This window comes from Diospyros lotus, chromosome 12 (assembly GCF_014633365.1).
Source record: "Diospyros lotus cultivar Yz01 chromosome 12, ASM1463336v1, whole genome shotgun sequence".
Taxonomy (NCBI): domain Eukaryota; kingdom Viridiplantae; phylum Streptophyta; class Magnoliopsida; order Ericales; family Ebenaceae; genus Diospyros; species Diospyros lotus.
Genome location: NC_068349.1, coordinates 9136687 through 9148800, shown reverse-complemented (window position 1 = coordinate 9148800; position 12114 = coordinate 9136687). Strand labels below are relative to the sequence as shown.

The window sequence follows — 12114 nt, the reverse complement described above, 5'->3', positions numbered from 1 at the left end:
GGCCTTCAATATCTATCCTAGTATGAAGTTGTCAGATTCTTAGGACTTGGCAAGGTAATTAAGGCAGAATTGAGAGAAGGATGCTGAGAGGGTGAGAAAAAACAGAGGGAGGCAGGAGAAAAGAAGGATCGAGAGGGAGAGAAATCAAGTGAGAGGGAAATTCAAATTCTATGAATATGCATTCATGCTTCTCATTCAATTACATTAGCTTTTTATAGCTAATCCTTGCCGCCAAATAACTGCCAAAGTACAACTCAAGTAGCTGGTTAAGTACAACAGCTACTAACTACTTTACATCTTGTAAGCAAAAGACAAAATCATCCCTAGAACAAGCATAAGGTCCTAACAATTACCCCTCCCCCCCTCCCTCTTAAAATTTCTTGCCCTCAAGAAATGGAAAGAAGCCGAGCCGCTTGAGGGAATTGCTTGAGCAGATCAGGGAGGTATTCCTAGGTATTGTTGTCAGGATGGAGGTGAGTCCATTGAACCAACACTTGAGTGATAGGGGCCCCTTGTCTGCGGATCACTCATCTATCCAATATGAGGGCTAGTTCTATCAGGCAAAGTAGAATGAACCATGTGGGCACCCACTGACTTCGAGCAAGGAGACATGAAAAACAGGATGTATTTGAAAATTGGCAGGCAGCTGAAGCTTATAAGCTGCAGTCCCTAATTTGGCCACGATGGGGAAGGGACCAAAAAACTTAGGACTAAGTTTAGAAACCTGCCTGTGAGAAAGAGCCCATTCGGGGAGCGTGTCAACTTCAAATAAACCATGTCTCCCACCGAAAACTCTCATTCACTACGCATGCAGTCAGCAAATTGTTTCTTCCTGTGCTGAGCAGTGTCTAATTCCTTGCGTAGCACTTGTAAGACCTCCTGTTGCTGCTGTAAATGGTCATCTACAGCAGCTATAGATGTAGACTCCAAGGTGGCAGGGAGCAGAAGTGGTTTATAACCATAGGCCTGGAAGGGGGACATTTTGATGGCGCTGTGGTAACATGAATTATACCACCACTGGGCTAAGGACAGCTGCTTGTGGCAGACCCAAGGCTGCATAAAATAGCGGCAACGTAAGTATGTCTCTAGGCACTGATTCACTTGCTCTGTTTGGCCATTAGTCTTTGGGTGGTATGTAATTGACGTGCAATTTGACACCCAAGGATTTAAACGACTCCTGCCACAACAAACTAGTAAAGACCGTGTCTCTGTCAGATACTATGGTCTGCGGCACCCTATGCAGGCTGATTGTACAATCCAGAAATACCCTTGCCACTTCCTATGCTGAAAAAGGATGAGAGAGGCCTATAAAATGGACAAACTTAGTAAATCTGTCCGCCACCACCAGAATGCAGTCCTTTCCCTTTGATTTTGGTAACCCCTCTAAAATTCATAGATAAACATACCCAAGCCTGCACCGGTCTCTCCAAAGGCTGCAATAATCCAGGTGTTGCCACTGTTTCATGTTTGCAACACTGACATACCTCACAGGACAACACATACTCCATGACACTCTTCTTTAAGTTGGGCCAATAGAATAGTTGCTTGACTTTGTAACAAGTACTCCTTATTCCAGAATGACCTCCCGCTGTTTACCCATGTAAGGCTTGTAGAATTCTGAGACTTAAGTTGATCTCAGTCCCTTATTACCATCCTGCCACAGAAATGGATTAATCCATTAGTCACAGTGTAGCCCAGTCTACTAGAAGGATTGACAAGCAGCTGCTCCAGCAGCTCTTTAGACCAATCAGCTAGTGTATAACTAGCTGTCACTTCCTACAGCCAATCAGGGACAACTAAGGAGATAGCTGTGAGTGTTCCTTCATCAAAACATCGGGACAAAGTATCTACAGCTACATTCTCCTTTCCTTTCCTATACTGAATGGTGTAGTCTAAGCCCATTAACTTACTCATACCCTTCCTCTGAAGTTGAGTTTGCAATCTTTGTTGTAAAAGGAATTTCAAACTCTCATGGTCCGTGCAGATAATAAAGGAACCACCCTCCAAGTAGTGCCTCCATTTATCAACAGCTATAAGCACAACCAATAACTCTGTGGCTCTGCCCCGGAGTCTGTGGACCACCTCTTCGTCCATTGTGAGGTTGTTTTGTGCTTGTGGCAACAAATCTTTAGTTGGTGGGGCTGAGTGGGTTTGTCCGAGATTGGTTGGGGGCCTTTTTGAGTAGTGGGATTTCTTTGCTCAGGGTAAAGTTCAAAGGAAGATATGGAAGTCTCTCTTTTATTCAGCGCTATGGACTATGTGGCTGGAGCGGAATAGGCTAATTTTCAAAGATCGAGGGTCAGGTGCAGTTGATATCTTTAACTTGGTGCTTGCTAGGTTAGTCGCTTGGGTGAGGGCTGTGGAGCCATCTTTCCCTTACTCAGTGGATCAGGTTATCATGTTAGCCTCTGCTCTGGCCGCTAGGTTCCTCTCCCTCTTCTAGGCTTGTTGGCTTTAATGTCAGTTTTGGGTTGCCATTGTCCCCTAATGGCTTGTGTTGGGAGGGGGGGTGTTTTGGTCGGTATAGTTTTGTTTGGAACTCTCTTGTTCCGTGTCTTTGATGTACATCTTCTATACTTCATCAATATATTAAGCTCACATTTTTCAAAAAAAAAAAGCACAACCAATAACTCCTTATCATATATGCTTAGTCCCACATGTTTGGGAGCTAAGGCTTGGCTGAGGAAGGCTATTGGGCGGCATTCCTACATGAGAACAACTCCAACCCCCACATTACTCGCATCTATCTCCAAAATAAATGGTTGATTGAAATTTGGCAAGTCCAATACAAGTGCCTCACTCATTGCCTTCTTTAAATTTATAAAAGCTTCCTCTGCCTATGGGTTCCATTGGAAGTTATCTTTCTTTAACAACTCCGTTAAGGGCTTATTGATGACTCCATAACCCTGCACAAACCTCCGATAATATCTTGTTAGCATTAGAAATCCCCTCAAAGCCTTCGCATTGGCAGGCCTCAGCTGCTCTAGCTTGGCAATCACATTTATTGGATCGGTGCTAACCCCTTGGGCTGAAATAATGTGTCCCAAGTACTCAACCTGTCTTTGAGCAAAAGTACGCTTCGATTTCTTCACACACAATTGATTGAGCCTAAGAACCTCAAATGCAGATTTTAAGTGAGTGAGGTGTTTAGCAAAAGTAGGGCTGTAAACAAGGATGTCATCAAAGAGAACAAGGATAAATTTCCATAGGTAAGGTTTAAAGATTTGGTTCATCAAGGATTGGAAGTGGTTGGGGCATTTGTTAGGCCAAAGAGCATAACCTTAAATTCATAATGCTTGGAAGGCTATTTTGTGAATATCCTCTGGTTTCATTCGGATTTGATGATAACCGGCTCTTAGGTCAAGCTTGGAAAAAATAGTAGCATGCTTAAGTTCATCAAATAGGTCTTCAATTATAGGAATGGGAAATTTGTTTTTGATAGTTATGGCATTTAGTTGACGATTGTCAAAACGGAACCGCCATGAACCATCTTTTTTTTTTTTTGACAAGTAGGATATGAGAAGTAGAGGGGCTGTGGCTAGGTTGAATGATTGATTGTTGCAGCATGTCTTTTACTAGGTTTTCAATTTCAGTCCTTAGTTTAGGGGGATTTCTATAGGATTGAATATTGACTGGTTCTGGATTAGGCTTAAGTGGTACGGCATAGTCATACAATCATTGAGGAGGTAGGGAAGTTGGTTTTGCGAATAGATCAGTTTACTCATTCAAAAGTATATGTAAGGAATCAATTTCATGTACCTGCCAAATAGGTTGAGTTTGGCTACTAACGGTCACCATCAACCATCCTAGATACTGCTTTATTTCATCCTTATCATCAATGGCCTGCAATGAGAAAAGCTGTGCCACCTGATCCAATTTAGTTTTGACCAGTCTCTGCAGCCTCATCTCCATTATCATCTTACAAGAGCTTGTATCTAGGCTTCCAAACAAAGTTATATCAGATCCAGCATCTGACAATGAATTCTCATTGAGTTCAGCGAGAATTCGATAGAGAGTTTAGGGAGAATAGAGAGAGAGAGAGAATTTGGAGGGAGAATTTAGAATACTTCAATTGTAATATATGGATGCCTCCTAATGGGTGGGATCAATATATAAACTCTTCCTTGATTCATATGTACACGTACATCTCCTCTTATAGAGGAGAGAAATACAACATAAGAAAGACTACAATACATAAAAGGGATGATTACATATATACAATCTTAAGAAAGTTTTCTAAGTTTGAATTAAGAAAGTATCCTATTCTAGATTTAGAAACTTCTAAAAAACATAAGTTTTGACTAGCATATGAATAATGAGCCATTCTTTATTTTGATAATCCTTCGGGAACTAACACTCACCCTCAAGTTGGTGAATGAATATCTATCATTCCCAGCTTACCTATTAAGTCTTCAAATCTCCTAGCAGCCAACCCTTTTGTTAAAACATCAGCCACTTGTTCTTTAAATGGGCCGTAGGGAATATGAATTAGACCCGCATCCAACTTCTCCTTTATAAAATGCCGGTTTATTTCTATATGTTTTGTCCTGTTATGCTGAACAGGATTATGAGCAATACTAATTCTGCCTCTGCACTAGATCTTGCCACAATACTTTGCTTCTTTCTCCTCTAGGACACAAGATTCCCACCTAAGAACACACAATACCCGGTTGTAGACCTTCTATCAGTGAGGGACTCTGTATAATCTACATCTATGTAACCTTTAACATCCAATTTAACATATGTTTTGAATAAAATACCCTTGCTTGGTGTTGGTTTTAGATAGCACAATATCTTTCTTATTGCCTGCATATGCTCCTCGGTTGGGTTGTGCATGAATTAACTTACTAGGCTGACAACAAAAGCAATGTTAGTTCTAGTAGCTGTCAGGTCTAATATGTGAGAGATAAATCAACTGGTCAACCAACCTCTGGTACCTTCCCCTATCCATTGGTTGATTGCTAGGGCTTTCCTTTAATTTGATATTAGGTTCTACTGGTATGCTGGCTCATTTTCCTCCTACCAAACCTGTTTCAGTAGTTAACAAATCCAAGATATACTTGCGTTGGGATAGAAAAATTATTTCCTTAAGCAACCTCTATTCCCAAAAAATATTTGAGGATACCAGGGTCTTTAGTCTCGAATTCTCGGGCCGAATTTTCCTTGAGGACTTTCTGTTTTTCACCATCATTCCCAGTAATAATTATGCCATCCACACACTAGCAAGGTAGTCACCTTCTCTTCACTTGAGTGCTTAATAAAGAGGGTATGATCACCTCTGCTTTGGTAATATCCCATAGATCTCATGGCCTTAGAAAATTTGCTAAACTAGGCTCGTGGGAACTGCTTGAGGCCATAGAGGGCTTTCTTAAGCCTGTATACCTTCCTTGAATCTTCTTTTTGAAATCCTGGAGGTAATTCCATGAATACTTCCTCCTCTAAATCTCCATGTAGAAAGGCATTCTTCACATATAGCTGTTGTAAGTGCCATCCAAAATAGGCTGCTAGTGATAGGAGTATTTTCATGGTTGTCATCTTTGCCACAGGAGCAAAGGTCTCAAGATAGTCTATTCCATAGGATTGAGTATAACCCTTAGCCATCAACCTAGCTTTATACCTTTCCAATGTTCTATCTACGTTATATTTCAAGTTAAAAATCCACCTGCAGCCTACTGGAATGACTCCCTTTGGTCTAGGTACCAGCTCCCATGTTTGATTCTTATTTAATGCTCTCATCTCCTCTAGCATAGCTTGCTTTTGGTTCTGATCTTTTAGAGCCTCATCAACAGACTTAGGAATAACAATAGTATCCAAGGATGTTAGGAAGCTTTTTTGCTTTTGGGAGACATGGTGGTAAGAGATAAAATTAGCCAATGGATGTTGAGTGTTGAATGAGAGAAATTTGTAGAGAGAAACCCTAGTTAGAGGAAATAAATTCCTCACCTAACATAGAAATTATACACCTATTTATACTAATCCTAAATGGATGATGACATCATCCATGACATAAACATGACATTAGCCATGACATCAACATGATGTCAATATAACTAAAATGATAAATCTCTCACTCCCCTCAAGCTAGAACATATATATTATATGTTCTAAGCTTGTTACAATTATAATTTATCCGAGGGCGCGTGAGGGTGTTGCTGTAAAAGACGGTTGCTCCACAAATGAGTAACAAATCCGACCGACGATTGGAGGCTGCTGAGGCGATGACTGGAGGCAGATCTTGGTGGTAGCGACGATGATAGCAGATCGATGATGCATCGACGACGCAAGATCTGTGTGATGCACAAGATTCAGAGAAGAGACCGCGAGATCTAAGAGACGCGCTGAAAGGAGATAGAAGCGCGAGATCTGAAAGCACATTGTTCTGAGAGCCGCGCTGGAAGGAGATAAGAGATGAGAAATCCTAGTCACGAGATATGATAAGCAGCCACGAGATCTGAGATGAGCAGCAGGATCTGAAGATTGACGGTCGGATCTGAACAGTGGTGGCCGGATCTAAGGGATTGACGGCCAGATCTCAAGGATTAACGGCTAGATTTGAAGAGGAATGACCGGATCTGAGAAATGATGGCTGGAGAGATAGCAGCCGATGAGGCAGATCCGACGAGAGACTGGTGAGGCAGATCTTGATTGAAATTAACAGATCCGAATGGAGAGAGGCAAATCTGGATAATGAGGGCTGGATGGATAGATCTAGACAGAAATGATGAGGGCCAACAATGGCTGGATCTAGTACAGATATGGAGAGGAACAACCGGATCTAAGGCAAGCACGACCAAATCTAAGAAGACACGGTCAGAAAGAGACCGGAGAGACATATCTGACCTGATCTGAAACGTTGGTTGGCTGGATTTGGGTAGATTTGGCTGGAGAAAATCACTGACAGTAGCAACGACGATTGGATTTGGTCAAAGAAAATCACTTACAGTAGCAACGACAGCCAGATTTGAGGTAGGTGCGACTAGATCTGGGATTAGCCAGGAAGAAGATAGTCGGATCTAAAGTAAGACTGGCCAAATCTGGTGAGCAATAGCGACAGAGGCAGCTGATCTAGAAGTGGCGGAGGCTATGGAGGCAAGATCTGAGGCCGACCGTGAGATCTGAAGCCGCGACGAACCAGTGAGGATGTCGAAGATGAGATCGGTCATTGATTGTGACGGTGACAACCGATCTGTGGTTGACAATGATGGCCGATAGATTGGTGATACAGCAGCAATGATAAACAAGCGCGGAAGGAGTAGCAGATGTGCAAGGAGGCGGCCGATCTGGAGGAAGGAGGCGGCGTTGGGCGACGGGCAGATTTGGATGTGAACGGTGGCTGGCAGATCTGAAGCAGTTGGCGGTAGTGACATAGGTGGACACGGGAGCAGGTGGCAGCGACAGAAGTGGTGGCCAGATATGGGTGATGGAGATGGCTGACACTAGGGTTTTGGTGGTTCTGATACCATGTTGAATGAGAGAAATTGGTAGAGAGAAACCCTAGTTAGAGGAAATAAATTCCTCACCTAACATAGAAATTATACACCTATTTATACTAATCCTAAATGGATGATGACATTATCCATGACATAAACATGACATAAGCATGATGTCAATATAACTAAAATGATAAATCTCACATTGAGTACTACTTCTAAGCCCTTTTTTGACAGCAATTGGGAGTTCCAAATCATTAGGAATAGGATTAGATGGAATTGGAACTGAGGGTTGAGTGAATTCGATACTTGGACTGAGGTCTGATACTAATGCAGGCTGAGGATCTAGAATGGGCTGAGATTTTCTCTTGAATACATAAGGAGAGCCTTTAAACTTGACTAGGTGTGACAATTGCTGAGTTGCTTGATTAGGTATGTCATGCTCATTGTGGCTTGGTGAGTGAGCATGTGAGTGTGGTGAGGGAGTAGATGTGATAGGCTAATCAGTCTCTGACAGCTCACTAGAACTTGTTGGAATTGATTCTAGGTTAGGAAGAACATCTCCAACACTTTGGTCACCATACTCCACATTCTGCCCCTGAGGACCAAGACTAGAGGAGCTAAAAAAGGGTTTAGATTCAACAAATGTTACACCCTTTGACACACACATAGAACTTTCTAGTGGAAGGATGATAATATTTGTATCCTTTTTGAGAAGGGGAGTAACCAAGGAAGACACACCTAAGAGCTCTAGGGTCAAGTTTATCTCAGTGATGTTTGGGAATATGAACAAAGGACACACAACCAAACACCTTAAGAGGAAGAGGAGTATGTTAACTCAGGTCTGGAAAGTAGGAGGATAAGCATTGGAAATGACTCTAATGGTTTAAAATTTTAGAGGGTACTCAGTTAATCAAGTAGGTTGCTGTTAGGACTGTCTCTCCCCAAAAATGTTTAGGAACATGATGATGGTGGAGAAGGGCTCTAGCAACATTGAGGAGATGCCTCATCTTCTGTTTAGGTACTCCATTTTGTTATGGAGTATCTATGCAGGAAGACTCATGGACAATTCCTTCTTGTTGGAAAAATTGATGCAAGTGATGATTGAAATAATCTCTTACATTATCAGTACAATTTTTTTTGAATAGGAGAGCCAAATTGAGTGGAAATCATTTTATAGAAGTAGGGTAGAACAATACTAATAGTGGCCTTGTCTTTCAATAGAAAGATCCAAGTCATTTGAGTACAATCATCTCTATGAAAGAAATAAACCATCTAGCCCAGAACAATTAGGTATCCTAGATGGTCCCAAAACATCAAAATGAATAAATGAAAAAGGTTTAGAAGATAATTTATTGCTAATTGGATAGGACACTTGATGATGGTTGGAAATTACACACATCACACTGAAAAATACTTAGATCTAGAGTCCTAAATAAGGTAGGGAACATAGTATTTAACAAGGTGAAAGGTGGATAACCAAGTCGATAATGATGAAGCCAATGTTGGCAATGTCTGAAGTAGATTGAGATGAGCAAGCAACCCTTAGTTGACCCCCTGTAGGACAATCACTCTCCTTCTTCAAGTAATATAGCTCGTTGTGTTCCTTAGCAACTCCAATCATCTTCCCCATGTCCATTGCCTGAAATTCACACATATGAAGAGAAAAAATAACACAGCAGTTCAAGTCTTTAGTGAGCTGATGGATAGAAACAAGGTTGGTAGATAAATTAGGTACATGAAGCACTTGTATGATAGGAAGAATGGGGCCTAAGATTGACCCTGCCCTGTCCTGTGATAGGAACCGAAGTTCCATTGGCTATGGTTATTTGTTTAGAAGTTTCCAGAGGCTTCTAGGTTTCAAAAACAGTGTTTTAAAGTGTGCTAGGCGCTAGAATGGGGCCTAACACTTAGGCCGCCTAGGCAGTGCCTAGAAAAATTATTTAAAATTTAAATAAAATTCATCTATATAATAAAGCAGAACAATTTTTGAAAATGTCTCTTGATATATTTTCATCTTATGGCTGAGATGAATTCTCAGTGTGCATGAATGGCTGAGATGAATTTCAATTTTAAGTTCCCGCCCACTCTCACTACCCTTTGTCTTACCTCTCTTTCTCTCTCTCACATACCCACCCACCCACTCCCTCCCTCACTGCCTCTCTCTCTCTCACAGACCCACCCACCCATAATGGTCGACCTTCTCTCTCTCTCTATATGGAGAGCAAGCAGTGAAGGCCGAATGGTGGCCTGCCATGGGCTTGCTGGTGGGGCCAATTGCAACGGCGATCGACAGTGGAGCGGCCAGAGGTGGCGGATGACGAGCTGGTCTCACAGTAGAGAGCTGATGTAGCAACTGGGTGTGGTGGCCGGAGGCGCGATAGCGGCTTGACGTCGCGATGGCCAGCTGATGGTGGCCAGATGCGGCGATGCTTGGCGGCTAGAGATGGTGATCGGAGGCGAGCATCGGCAAGAGACGGTAAGTGGCTGTGTTGGCCGCGATGGTGGCTAGGGGGCGACAGACGGTGGCGGGAAAGGCCGCGATGATGGTCGGCGAGGGCCCAGATCGGTGGCTGGAGGCAGTTGGCGCAGGGTGGCTTGGTAGTGCGTGAAAGAGAAGCAGGAGGAAGAAGAAGATGGGAAGGAGAAAAGAAAATAAAGAAAGAAAAGAAAATAAAAAATATGAAGAATAAAAAAGAAGAAAATGGGGGGAAATGTGTAGAAAATTTCAGAAAATTAAGAAATTTTTTTAGAAATTTTTCTAAAGCTCGAGGAGTGTGTTAGGGGCCCAAAATGGCATTTTTGGTGCTAGGGAGGTAGCCAAAGAGATGACACGGGTGTGAGCGTTTGATGGGTTTTTTCTCCAGATTGGTTGATGTAAAAATAATTATTTTTAAATTATTTACATTATGTGGGATAATGTATAATAAGTATTGGTTTGTTGGATTAAACCCTTGATTGGTGTTGTTTTGAAATTGATGGGTGAGTTTTGAGGGTCATCCCCTTTTAGATAAAATATTCTAGAAAAATATTTTAAGATAAAATATTTAAAGTTAGAAACATTAATCGATATTTAAAGTTTAAAGTAAAATTAAAAATATTACACTAATAATATTTTTAAATAAAATATTTAAAGTTAGAAACATTAATAGAAAGTAAAAATATTTTTAGATAAAATTATCTTAATCGATATTTAAAATTAGAAACATTACACTTATAATTTGTGTCTATTTACGTATGCCTGTTAATAAGATAAAATTACAATTATAATTTGTGTCTACTCAACCACGGTAAAATAAAGAGGATCATAGACTAAGACCTTTTTTTTTTTTAATTTTTTTAAAGAGTATCATTCTAAATATTCTATTTTTAAAAGCATTTAATAGTTGGTTTTTAAGTATTCTAAATATCAACAGTGTATGTTTTGAAATATCATGTAAGTTTTAATGTATAAGAATTTGACATAGATGATTCAATTCTAAAAGAAATAAAATCTCTTTTTTAAATCATTGATGATCAAATGCTGTTTTTAGTGTAAAACTTTATTCAAATAATGATATCAAAATAGGAAGCTTAATTTGAAATTTAATATTTTTATCTTTACGTGTTGAATCTTTAATACTTAAAGAAATGTGAAATTGGTTAATCTATCATATTAAATTATTTAAAGATGCAAATATTCAAAAAGAATTTATTTATTTTTTTAATTCTATTTTTATTTTATTAATTCTATTTTAAGCACAATAAAATCTTTTTTAAATTAAAATAATATAAAAATCAAAGAGTTCCCAACCATGCATGGTCAGGAACCCAAGGTTCTCCGACGCCGAACCGGGGTTCCCCCTGTTGATGGCTGCGGTTGACGACAATTGGTATGTATTGTTTGATATTTAATTTTCAATTTAATTTGTTCAGATTGTAGAGCACTTACTGATGTGCTTTATTATATAGATTTAGTAATTTTTTTTCTTTTTATTATAAAACATTAATAAATATACAATAACTTTAATTTCTGCTTTTTGTTTTGTATTTATAATTTTTTTTTTACTTGCTCTTATAAATCTTATATGTTTGTTTCTTATTTGAGTTTTGTAGAGCGTTTTATACAAGCAAAATTATTACAACATAATACGTATAAATTATAACTATATTTTAATCTTAATATTATTTACACCGTGCCTTTAGGCACGGGTATACGTTAGTATTTATATATATAAACAGATTATATATAGGCTATATATATATAAATCTTTTTCTATAACACTGAAAGACAGTTAGGTGTTGGGTAACATGTATTATATTAAAAAGAAAATAATGTTAAGGGGAAATGAAAGGCAGTTGGGAATTGGGTGAGACTGTCGTGGCTAACTTTTATATATATTAAGATGTAATATATATAGGAAAATGCTATTGGTACACCTTTGTGTACACCTTGGGCTACATAAAGGTGTACCAATGACAAAAAGCCCCCCTATGAGGCGCATAGAGGTGCGTGAGGCGCATGTGAGACGCAGGGTATTTTAGTCATAATACTCCCTTATGTATCTCAAGATGTACAAAATGGTTGTACATCTAGCATGATTCATATATATATATAATGTTAGCAACTATTATATTAATAACATATATATATATAAATATATATATTGCTAACATGATATATTAATATCATATAATAGTAGGA

The 12114-nt window shown here is 39.6% G+C and overlaps 1 protein-coding gene across 2 annotated transcripts in view; it reads left to right on the top strand.

Annotated features, from left to right (window-relative positions):
* The window catches only part of LOC127786666 (pyruvate kinase isozyme G, chloroplastic), a 71195-nt gene that overhangs the window by 33624 nt on the left and 25457 nt on the right, over positions 1–12114 (top strand). The gene's annotated exons all lie outside the window — the stretch shown is intronic.